The sequence below is a fragment of the Giraffa tippelskirchi genome, chromosome 7, assembly GCF_054371585.1.
Source record: "Giraffa tippelskirchi isolate mGirTip1 chromosome 7, T2T-mGirTip1v1.2.pri, whole genome shotgun sequence".
NCBI lineage: Eukaryota > Metazoa > Chordata > Mammalia > Artiodactyla > Giraffidae > Giraffa > Giraffa tippelskirchi.
Window position 1 is genome coordinate 21,237,728 of NC_137281.1, and position 12,320 is coordinate 21,250,047.

At 41.2% G+C, this 12,320-nt stretch overlaps 1 long non-coding RNA gene across 1 annotated transcript; it reads left to right on the top strand.

Annotated features, from left to right (window-relative positions):
• The first annotated feature begins 1,425 nt into the window (after nt 1-1,425).
• On the top strand, nt 1,426-10,666 carry LOC145512204 (uncharacterized). The gene is made up of 2 exons (XR_014058390.1): nt 1,426-1,524; nt 5,647-10,666. It is a non-coding gene; the product is annotated as an uncharacterized LOC145512204 (long non-coding RNA).
• Nucleotides 10,667-12,320: the final 1,654 nt, after the last annotated feature.

Genomic DNA, 12,320 nt, shown 5'->3' on the forward strand with positions numbered 1-12,320 from the left:
AAAGAGCACTTCCAAAATCATTTAATAAGGCCAGTATTATCCTAATACCAAAACCAGGCAAAGAAATGACAAGGGAAGAAAGTTACTGATCTCTTATAAATATGAATGCAAAAACCCTCAACCAAATACTAGCAAACCAAATTCAACAACATATAAAAAATGATATAAAAAGACATCTATAAAAACATATACACAGTGACCAAGCGTGATCTATCCCTGGAATACAAGATTAGTTTAACACCCTGACATCAAGTTACATAACACCCCATGCTTGTGCTTGTGTTTAGTTGTTCAGTCGTTCAGTCCGACTCTTTGCGACCCCATGGACTGTTATCTGCTAGGCTCCTCTGTCCATGGGGATTCTCCAGGCAAGAATACCAGAGCAGGTTGCCATGCCCTCCTCCAGGGATAATACCCCCTACCACTAGACTGAAAAGTGAAAACCACATGATCATCTCACTTGACACAGAAAAAGAATTTGACAAAATCTAACATCTTGCACAGAAAGAAACATTCAGCAAACTAGAAATAGAAGGGAACTTCCTCAACCTTATAAAGGACATCTTTATAACATAACAATTGTGAAAGGTTGATACTTTCAGTCTAGAATCAGGAACAAAACATGGATGGATATTCACTCTCACCACTTTTATTCAACCTTGTATTAGAAGTTCTATCCAAGGCAACTAGACAAGAAAAATAAATAAAAGACAACCATAGAGTAAAGTGAGAAGTAAAACTATTCTAGTTACAGATGACATGATTTTGTATATAGAAAATCCTAAGAAATCCATTAAAGTACTATTAAAACTAAGAGAAAAGTTCAACAAGTTTGCCAGATGCAATATAAATATACAAAAATTAATTGCATTTCTAAATACTTGAAGAATCACAAAGAGAATTAAGCAAACCATTTTATAGTATCATCAAAAAGAATAAAATTCAAAGAATTATATTCTGAAAACTATAAAAGCATTATTGAAAAGAAAAAAACCAGTACAATATTGTAAAGTAATTAGCCCCCAACTAAAATAAATAAATTTATTTAAAAAAATAATAATAACAAAAATAAAAGTACAAATAAATTGGAAACATCCCATTTTGACAAACTGAAAGACTAAATATTAAGTGACACTACGTCTCAAGCTGATTTATAGACTCAACACAATCTTTACTAAAATATCAGTGGGCTTCTTTGTAGAAATTGACACACTGACTCTAAAGTTTATATGGAATAGCAAGGGATCGAGAATAGCCAAATCAATCTTAAAAAAAGAATAAAGTTAGAGGAACTCACAATTCCCAGTTTTAAAATTTACTACAAAGCAACTGTAATCAAGATATTGTGATGTGTGTGTGTGCAACCCAGTCTAATTCTTTATGACCTCATGGACTGAAGCCCACCAGACCCCTCTGTCCATAGGATTTTCTAGGCAAGAATACTGGAGTGGGTTGCCATTTCCTTCTCCAGGGGATGTTCCCAACCCAGGGATTGAATCAGTCTCTCTTGCATCTCCAGCATTGGTAGGTTGATTCTTTACCTTATTGTGGCATAAGAATAGACAAATAGGTCAGTGGAATAGAACTGAGAGTCTAGAAATAAACCCATGTGTCTATAGTCAGTTGATTTTTGATATAGGTGCCAAGACCATTCAGTCTGGAAAGAATAGTCTTTCGAATAAGTGGTACTAGGATGACTGTATATTCACATACAAAAGAATGAAATTGGACCCTTACTTCACACACAAAAATTAACTTGAAATGAATCAAAGGTTTGAATTTAAGAGATAAAACTCATAAGATAATATAGAAGTAAATCTTCATGGCCTTGAATTTGGCAATGGATTCTTAGATATGAAACCAAAAGCACAAGCAACAAAAGATATAATCAATAAACTGGACTTCATAAAAAGTAAAAACCTTTGTTTTTTTGCAAACATTTGCAAATCATATATTTGATAAGGAATTTGTTTCTAACATTTATAAAGAATTCTTATAATAGAACAGTAAAAAAGACCACGAAATTTTAAAATGGGCAAAGAATATAAATAGCCATTTCTACAAAGAAGACATAAAAATGGCCAATAAGCATGGAAAGATGCTTAAGATCAGGGAGATGCAAATCAAAACCACAAAGAGATCAAAGTTTATCTCCACTAGGACGGCGGTAATCAAAAGATCAAATAAGAACAAGTGTTGGTACAACCACTATGGAAAACAGTATGGAGGTTTCTCAAAAAAAGAAAAATGAACTACCATATGATCCAGCAATTTCTCCTCAGGGAATATATCTGAAGAAACTAAAACACTATGCCAAAGAAATATTTGTACCCTCATGTTCACTGTTGTTTTAGTCACTAAGTTCTCTCTGACTCTTTCGTGACTTCACGAACTGTAGCCCTCCAGGCTCCTCTTTCCATGAGATTTCCAGGCAAGAATACTAGAGTGGGTTCCCATTTCCTTCTCCAGGGATCTTCCCAATCCAGGGATCAAACCCGCATGTCCATAACAGCATTATTTACAATAACCAAGATACGGAAACCACCTAAATGTTCATCTATGGATGAATGGATTTAAAAGTTGTAATAAATAGAAAAATCTATCTATCATCCATTTATCTGCCATCTATCTCTCTTCCTAAAATCTGCAGTTGCAATAACATAAATGGACCTTGAAGGCATTATGGTAAGTGAATTAAGTCAAAAAAGGCAAATACATGATTTCACTCTTGTGTGGAATCTTAAAAAAACAGAGAGAAGAGAAAAAGCCAAACTCATAGACAAATTTGTTACCAAAGGTGGGAGTGTTGGGGTAAGGAGGAATTGGATGAAAATGGTCAAAAGGTACAAAATCCATATAAGATAAGTAAGTACTAGGCATGTTATATACAAAGTAATGACTGTAGTTAACTGTGCTGAATAGTATATATGAAAGTGAAGACAGTAAATCTTAAGAGTTCTCAATACAAGAGAAAATTTTTTTCTTTTCCTCTCTTTTTTTTTTGTATTTATATAAAATGATGGATGTTAACTAAGTTTACTGGGGTAATCATTTCACAATACATGCCTGCATGCTAAGTCGCTTCAGTAGTGTCCAATTCTTTGTGACACTATAGACTGTAGCCTGCAAGGCTCCTCTGTCCATGGGATTCTCCGGGCAAGAATACTGGAGTGGGCTGCTGTGAGTGGGTTCTTCCGAGGGAATCTTCCTGACCCAGGGATTGCACCTACATCTCTTACATCTCCTGCATCGGTGGGTGGGTTCTTTACCACTAGCACCATCTGGGAAGCCCAATCATTTCACAATATGTGTAGTCAAATCATTATGGTGTATACCTTAGACTTTATACCATGCTCAATGTCAATTACATTTCAATAAAACTAGGGGGAAATAAAAGTTGTTGATGAGGATGTGGAGAAATGAGAATGCTCATACATTGTTTGTGGGACTATAAACCAGCACAGTCACTTTGGAAAACAATCTGGCAGTTCTTCAAATGGTTAAATATCAAGTTACCATATGACCCAACAATTCAATTCCCAGGTATATATTCAAGGGAAATGAAATCAGGGTTTCATGATATGTATTTTTAAATCATTTTACTTTTAACTAGTTTTGTATAGTTTCTTATATAGGTATATTGTACACAGCATATTGTGAGTTTCCTACACAAAGTATAGGAAAGATTTTTCCTACACATAGTGTAGGAAAATCAGTAGAAAGCATATCTGTTTTTTAACCCATCTGTAAGTCTCTGTCTTTTGATTGATGTATTTAGACATAAACATTATGATGTGTTTGAATAATATTTTACTGACTTTCTTATATTCATTTAATCTGCTTTTGTTTCTTTTTGTCTCCCATCACTTGAATTAATTGAATATTTTTATGATTCCACTTTTTCTCTGCTATTGACCTATGACTCATTATTTTATTTAATGGTTGCTGCAGGGTTTATACGGAGAAGGCAATGGCAACCCACTCCAGTACTCTTGCCTGGAAAATTTCATGGACGGAGGAGCCTGGTAGGCTGCAGTCCATGGGGTCGCTAAGAGTCGGACACGACTGAGCGACTTCACTTTCACTTTTCACTTTCATGCATTGGAGAAGGAAATGGCAACCCACTCCAGTGTTCTTGCCTGGAGAATCCCAGGGACGGGGGAGCCTAGTGGGCTGCCGTCTATGGGGTCGCACAGAGTCGGACACAACTGAAGTGACTTAGCAGCAGCAGCAGGGTTTATAAAACACATCTTTAATCAATGACAGTCTACTTCCAAATAATATCATACTGCTTTACATGTAGTGTAAGGAGTTTACAACAGTGTATCTCCAGTTCCTCTTTCTGAGTCTATGTACTATTTTTTAAGACCTATTTGATTAATTAATTAATTTATTTTTGTCTGTACTGGGTCTTCCTTGCTGTGCAGTCTTTACTCGTGGCAAGCAGGAGCTACTCTTTGTTGTGTGCAGGCGTCTCATCAGGGCAGCTTCTCTTGAGAAGCCTGGGCTCTAAGACATGTGGCTTTCAGTAATCATGGCACATGGCTAAGTAGTTGTGGTTCCCAGGCTCTAGGGCACAGGTTCAATAGTTGTGGTGCATGGTCTTGGTTGCTTCGTGGCATGTGGGATCTTCTCAGACCAGGGATCAAATCCATGTTTCCTGCATTGGCAGGTAGATTCTTTACCACTGAACCACCAAGAAAGCCCCTATGTACTATTTTTTATATGCAGTTTTGTTTTTTCTTTGAGGACTTTGAAGATGTCGCTTCACGGTCTTCTAGCCGCCATGATTTCTGACAAGTATCTTTGTCCCTCTGTATATGTTTTTCCCTCTCTGATTGCATTCAGGATTTTCTCTGTCTTCTGTTTTCTGCCTGCATTACATACCTACACATTTGTTTTGTTTTGATTTTGTTTATTTCTTCAGGGAAGGTGTATTTACACTATTTTATGTTTGCTGAACTTCTTGGATCTGTGATCTGCTATTTGTCATTAATTTTGGAAAATTCTTGGCTATTATTTTTTCAAATAGTTTTTCTGCCTTATTCTTTCCATCTTCTTCTGGAATTCCAATAATGTATATGTTATACCATTTGATATTGCCTCACACGACTGTGGGGTCGCACAGAGTCGGACATGACTGAAGCGACTTAGCAGCAGCAGCAGCACAATGCTCCATTCTCATCTGATCTTGCATGCTGTGCATTTTTCCACCAGTGCCTTTATCATATTAATCATCATAATTTTAAATCATCTGCTGGATGACTTCAGCATCTGGGTACGGTTCAGGTTAATTATTTTGTCTCTTGAAGGTATATCAATTTTTTTTTTTTTGCATTTTCATATGCCTCACAATTTTTGTTGAAAACTGGACATCTTGTGTAGGACAGTAAGTCTGAGGTAGATTTTTATGCTTGGAAGTAGACATATCTTTCCTTTGTTATGCCTTTAATGTGTGGTTTATGTTAATCTTATTAGGAGTTAGGCCCAGTTTGAAGTTTGTTTTTGCTATGGTTACTCTTGGTGCACTAGACTCTTCAAACTTCTCTAGTTATAGCTAGAACGATTACCTCTGGTTCTGAGTCTAGTACCTTTTCCTGTTCCTTCCCCTGGGCTCAATGGTTTTATCCTGTTTTCTTATCCTAGGTGTAATGGATTTTTACCAGTGCCCTAAGTGCAACACGGAGAAGGCAATGGCACCCCACTCCAGTACTCTTGCCTGGAAAATCCCATGGACGGAGGAGCCTGGTAGGCTGCAGCCCATGGGGTCGCTAAGAGTCGGACACGACTGAGCGACTTCACTTTCACTTTTCACTTTCATGCATTGGAGAAGGAAATGGCAACCCACTCCAGTGTTCTTGCCTGGAGAATCCCAGGGACGGTGGAGCCTGGTGGGCTGCCGTCTATGGGGTCACACAGAGTCGGACACGACTGAGTTGACTTAGCAGTAAGTGCAACAGTTTTTGATGGTGTCAGGAGAGATAAAAGAGAACAGATGGAGTTTTGTTCGCCTCTTGCAGTGATCATCTTTTTCTCTCCCCAGTCTTCCCCATGAGTGTCTGGTGGAATTTGTGGAGAAAAATCTGGCAAGAAGGTACACACATGCTACTGTACCTGTGGCCTCCACAGACACCACATTGTCCTACCAGCCTACATTCAGCCTCCACCGATTTGTCTACTGCTCTAGATGAATTCTCCTTGCCCACATCTGGTGGCTGCTGCCTTAGATGAGCAAGTGTCACAGTCCTCCACAGTGTCTCTCAAGATTTGGGGTTGTTTGGTTGTCCTCCATCCTGTTTTCTCATGGGTTCAAGAGAAGATGTCAACTTGTGGATTTCGTAATATAAGAGAGAGAGGGATAGCTTTACCAGCTCTCTATATCTTTCCTTAAGTTTTCTAATATAAACTTTGAATCTATCAAGCTTTGGGGAAAGGGTCTTATCTTAATTTTCTTTTCCCTCAAATTTTTGTCCAACTGAGAAATTTTTATTTTAATCTTATTAATTTAATCTATTTAGAGGTTTTAGTGATGGTGTGACAACAACACCCTTAATTTTATGTCTCTTTGAAGCTGAGTTTTAATCAGCCTTTGTCACTGAAGTATTCAGTTTTATCTTTTACTGTTAGGGGTTAAGAAGGTGTTGCATCTTCCAACCCTACAAGTCTCTGATGTATGCCCTTTCATTCCTGCTTGCAAGCAAGACGATTATTTTTAAATTATGTTTTTCTTGCATTACCTTGCTAAATGCAACCTTCAGTAATTAGTACACACTGTGAATATTCTATTGTCCAAACTCTCTCCAAGAGCTGTAAGTTTACTTCAGGTGATAATTTTGCCTAACACTTCACCATATGATCATGTCATTCATGATTTTTCCAGCCTCTGATAATCATTTCCTGACTGTTCTCCGCCCACTGCAATGTCAATGCTGCATATCTCAGGTTTGGGTGTTAACAGGATCTCATTTTTGATACTGATTTCCACATCACTCAGGATAGCCTAGGTTATGCTAGGTTGATAAGCAATCCCCAAATATTTATAGTTTCTTATAACCAGTGGGCTTCCCAGGTGGTTCAGATGGTAAAGAATCTGCCTTGCCAATGCAGGAGGCATGAGTTCGATCCCTGGGTTGGGAAGATTCCCTTGGAGAAGGAGATGGCAACCCACTCCAGTATTCTTATCTAGAGAATTCCATACACAGAGTATCCTGATGGGCTACAGTCCATGGGGTTGCAAAGAGTTGGACATGACTGAGCGACTGACACACACATAACCAATATTTTTTTCCTTTCTATGTCCATCATGGATTGGCTGACTGCCATCAGCTGAATGTTTGTGTCCTCCCAAAATTCTTATGTTGATGCCTTAATCCCGACGACGATAGTATTTGAGAGGTAGTTGGGTTTGAATGAGGTCATGCAGATGGAACCCCACGATGGGATTGGTCTCCATGTAAGGGGACAAAGAGGCCCAACTCTTTCTTCCTCTGCCATGTAAGGAAGCCAACAAGGGGGCTCTTACCAGAACTTGTCCATGCAGGCACCCTGATCTTATACTTACTTAGCCTCCAAAACTGTGCAAAATGAATGTGTTATTTAAGTCACTCAGTCTATGGTATTCTTGTTGTAGCAACCCAAGCTGACTAGGACACTGGATGAGGGCTTTGCTCCACATCTTAGCACTGTGAATCCCAGGCTGCAGGAGCATCCATTGCCTGGAGCTCTTAAAGTTTCCACCCTGAAGTAATTCGAGTCACTTCCTCTCCTATTTCACTGGCCAAGGCAAATCACATGGCATGTCTGATTTCAAAGAAGCAAGTAACCGTAACCTACAACTGCCCACGAGAGAGAGGCAAGAACACTTGGAAGACAGATAGGACCTCCAGGTCTTATAACATGTTTATAGCATGTGAAGACTCATGTTTACTTCCTGCCCACTACCAATCCAAGTGTTTTGGATTTTACCCTACTCTTGCTAGCAAAAGTGGTTTTTTGGCCAAATTAGGCCAATCAGAACACTGAATCGTCCTGACCATAGGGAGCTCAGAAATGGGCCAAAGACCCAACTTGATCAATGAGACTCGATTCAGGGCCTCCTTTGGGATATTGCTAAGAAACAGTCTCTTTTCAATGGACACGGAGGTATAAGATGCGAGCCTAGAACTGACAGGGGCTGTACATTCAGAGAGACTTGCCTGAAGACATCAGAAAGGAAAAGCAGAGATGGAGGGAGAGGTGGAGTGAAAGAGCGTGAAGGAGAATGAGCAAGAGAGATAGGAGAGAGCTGCAGCAAAGTGAGAACAGGGAGGGAGGAGAGGCCCCTGGATTCAGTCATTCCTGATCCACTCTAGGCCTTTTCAGCTATGAGAGCTGATAAATCCCTTTTTGGCTTGAATTGGTTGTTATCACCTACAATCACTAGAGTTGTGAACAATATGCTGCCCTTTAGGTAGGTGGCTATTCAGTTCTTGTCCCTGGAAGGACTTAGATGTGCTCAGATGTTTTCCCCCTCTTGCCAGAAAGCAACCAACAATCATTGTGAAGCAACAACTGGCCAAAGATACACATGATAGATATTCAAGACCAACCTTAGACCATCAGGTTTAAAAGGCACCAAATCAATAGAAAGTCATTAAAAATCAATCCTGTGACAATGGATGCTCTGGTTTACTTGCCCTCACTCACCACTTCCAGCCTCTAATGCTTGAATCATTTCCCATTGATATGCGAAGCATATGCCGATTTAAATTTATTGGAGCACTTCACATTTTTAAGTGCTTAAATTTGGAAAAGATGAGCTTTATGGGGCCAGCATAGTGTAGAATGATCAGAAATGTTAAGAATGTGTTGTACTTTTTGTCATTTCCAAAAGGTTAAAGATTTGGGCTTATGAAATTCAAAATGATTTAAAATCATAAAATTGCTTTCGTCCAGTGGCAGTGTTTGAATTTGGGAATTTGTAGGAAGCCTGGTTTACTTTCCAACTTACCCAAAGTGGCCTGCAACATTTCTAGAAACTCCGTCTTGCCCCAGGTGGGAGTCACCCATCAGATAACTCAAAATTGAATACTGTGCTCATTTTTAATTTGTTATTTAATTTCTAAACAACTTGGGCTTCAGGTAAGCATGATATATAATGATTTCAAATATTTAGCAAAACTCATATTCTTGAAAGAATTCCACTCTCTCAAATTAAAACTCATTTAAGAATTTGAAGTGATTTTAATTGGTCTTCTCTCCAGGCTGGAAAAATCCTATTTCGCTTTTAAAAAACATTAATTTTTTGCTTTGCCCTGCTTGTTGAAGACGCATATGTAAAGTTACTGCAATCAGCACTGTGATTTCTCGAATCGAATCTTAGCCTCATACAGTAAACACTGATAAATCTGCAGAATTTCAAACGGCTGCCACAAACAGGTTATCATTTTGTAGTGTTTCCTCATTACTCTAATGCCACAGCACCCCATCCACTTCTGATGCTAAGTACTGGGAATGTTAAAACCCAATTATAAATGAGGAGGGAGCCTGGTCCCCTCTCCAGTCTACGTCAGAAGCCAGGAGGACTCACAGGCACTGAGCACTAGATTGACCCATTGGAAGTCCGCCTCCTCTCAGCTCGGCATTCAGTACAAACCATTCCCCCCTTCCCGACTTTTACTCAAGTCAACCTGTAATATTTAATCACAATAACAATCCTTTGCGTTAACATATTTAGCCTTGTTGCCAAGGTCCAAGTTTGCTAATCTTGTCCTTAAATATATGTTCACTGTAAAATAGATGAACATTCCATAACTTTAAATCACTAGTTTAAAAAGCTCGCATTTTATAACAGTGATCAAAAGTGAAACTCGAAAGGAGGATGCATTAATCCAAATGCAGAGATTTATCAAACACAAGGTGCTTGTCAATCCCATGGACTTCTGTGCCTGGAGTTGGTCCCATTTCCACCTCCACCCTAAATTCCCAGGGATGGCTCTCAGCCTGGCCTGCCTGGCCAGACCTCAGCGTCTCTCAGGTGGTCAGCCCTGCATTCTGTCCGGCCATTCAGTTCAGTAGAGCAGACTCATCTCACTGTACCCCACACCCTGTCAAGATGGGCCTTCGCAAAGCCAACAAGTGGTAGATGCCAGCCCTGCCCTGCCCTCGAGCACAGGGAGGCGTGACAATAAGCTGCCCTCTGGACCAGATCCCGTGGCTTGTGCTTGGGAGTTAGAGAGAGCCGTCAACTTCCCACCTCTTGAGTCTCCCACTGAGATACATGAAGCTCGTCAGAAAGGAGAAAAAATAACTTTGATCCAGTGAGGCACTCCATCAAGAAAATTCCACAAGAAATCGGTTGTTACCTGCAGATAACAACTGGTTTGTTAGCTAATGGCTGGGGGCAAAGCCAAGGCCAGTTATAGCTCCAGCTGTCCAGTCATTAACTGCAGTAAAGACTGATTTTGAGGAGGTTATTGCTGTGATAAAATATCCTCAAAAGATTATAACAGCAATAGTGTATGGGAAAAAAAAAGTCTTAGTGGCTATAGTATGACTGAATGGCTGCTTTTGAAAAATTGGCCGCTCCCTTGCGGTTCATAACCGATTTTCCACCAGTCAAAAGCAAGTTGTGCTCTGTTAGGTTTATTGTACAAGGCAATAAAAATATTGGCCAGGTTAAATTGTCAGCGTGTTATGGCATTAACCATTCTTTTACTGTGTTTAATTTAAGCGTTACGATGATTCATTATGGAAGAACGTGTCCCATGCAAATGAACAGACATCGAGTGTCAAAAATATGCAGCGTGGTTTTTTTTAAAGCAAAATTAATTTTTATTTGACGGCTTCTGTAGGCGGAAGGACATCTAAGATGTGGCAAAAAGTGTACATATACTTTTTTTAAATTGCTATGGCATTCTGAGAGATTGAGTCGTGACAGTACAGTTTCCCAGAGCGGCTTAAATAAAGTGTCCTTGCAGGCACACGGAGCTCAGCCGATGACTTCTGGAGTGACATGACCTTGGTCCTCACCTCCGGGCCCAGTCCTACATCCTGCCCATGGCCTCCAGCACATCTGACTCCAGTGGACTCTCAGAGCCACTTTGGTGGTTCCTGAAAAAGCTACATTGCAGGGCTGGGATCTGATCTGCCTGTCTAGGCTTTTGGAGACACTTCCAAGAAAGCTGTGGCCTTCCAGGATGGGTCCTGAGACAGCCAAGGCAACAAATGGCTACGATCCTGCCTGTCCCTAAGGAGGATTCCCAGACCGCCCTGTGATTAAGGCTTCACTCTGTGCACCAGGAGGTGTGATTGCTAAAACAACCATGCTGGTCAGGTGTTCATCCCTGTCCAGGTGACACAGGTCAGAATGAACCTGCAAAGCACCTGACACACACCAGGAGGGTAAATTTCACAATCTCTCCCTCCCCTCAATCCCCACACAGCCAGTCTGTGGCCTTCTTGTGGCACATAGCAGATTCTACCTTGCATGGAAACACATGTGATGGATTCTACCACCCTTCCCTCCCACCACCACCCTCCACAGTATAAGAACCATGAGCTCCTTAAAGACAAAAGGATGGGCCTCGCCTATCCCCTGGAGGCCTAATCTCCCCAGGTCTGGGAAAGAGCATGTCTGGTGCGTCTGCACCCCCCCGAGCAGGCAGGACTCTCGCCTCCCACCATGTCCCCCTCACCTGCGCCCAGCAGGTTTTTGGGTGCACCTGGAGCCTATCTCAGGGACCCCACCCACCCACCATCCTCAGCTGCCACACTAATTTGGGCAGTTCCAGAGTGTGCTGGTTCCTCCTCTCCTGCTCCATCCCATCCATGAGGCAGCATCACCTCTTCCACAGGATGCAGTCTGCTGCCAGGCACTGGGCCACAGATGAACTGGCACCTTCTGTTTGCCTGAGGGCACACTCTGCGCACACTTGGGGCCCACTTAGTTCTCAGAACTGAACAGGATACCTGCTTCCTTGCTCCCCTGCAAGCTCTCAGGCCCATTCAGTTTCCAGGCTGAATTCAGAACAGCTCCTCCCACCTCCCAGGAGGCCCCAGCATCTTTCCTTCAGGGATGCTGAGAGCAGGTTGGGAAGGCTGGTCCTCTCTGCATCTCAGGACCCAGCCCAATGCAGCAATGACTATTGAGAGGAAGAAGAGTTGTCTCCCCAACCATCCCAGTAAAGGCTCTGGTGGCCCCCACAGCTCCCCACACAGCTGGACCCCAGCCATGGACACCATAGCCCATACCAAAACCAAGACCAGCCCTTTGGGTGATGCAGAAAGGAGCTCTATGGGCATGTACTGAAGAGAAACCAGTGGCGAGCTGAGATGGATAG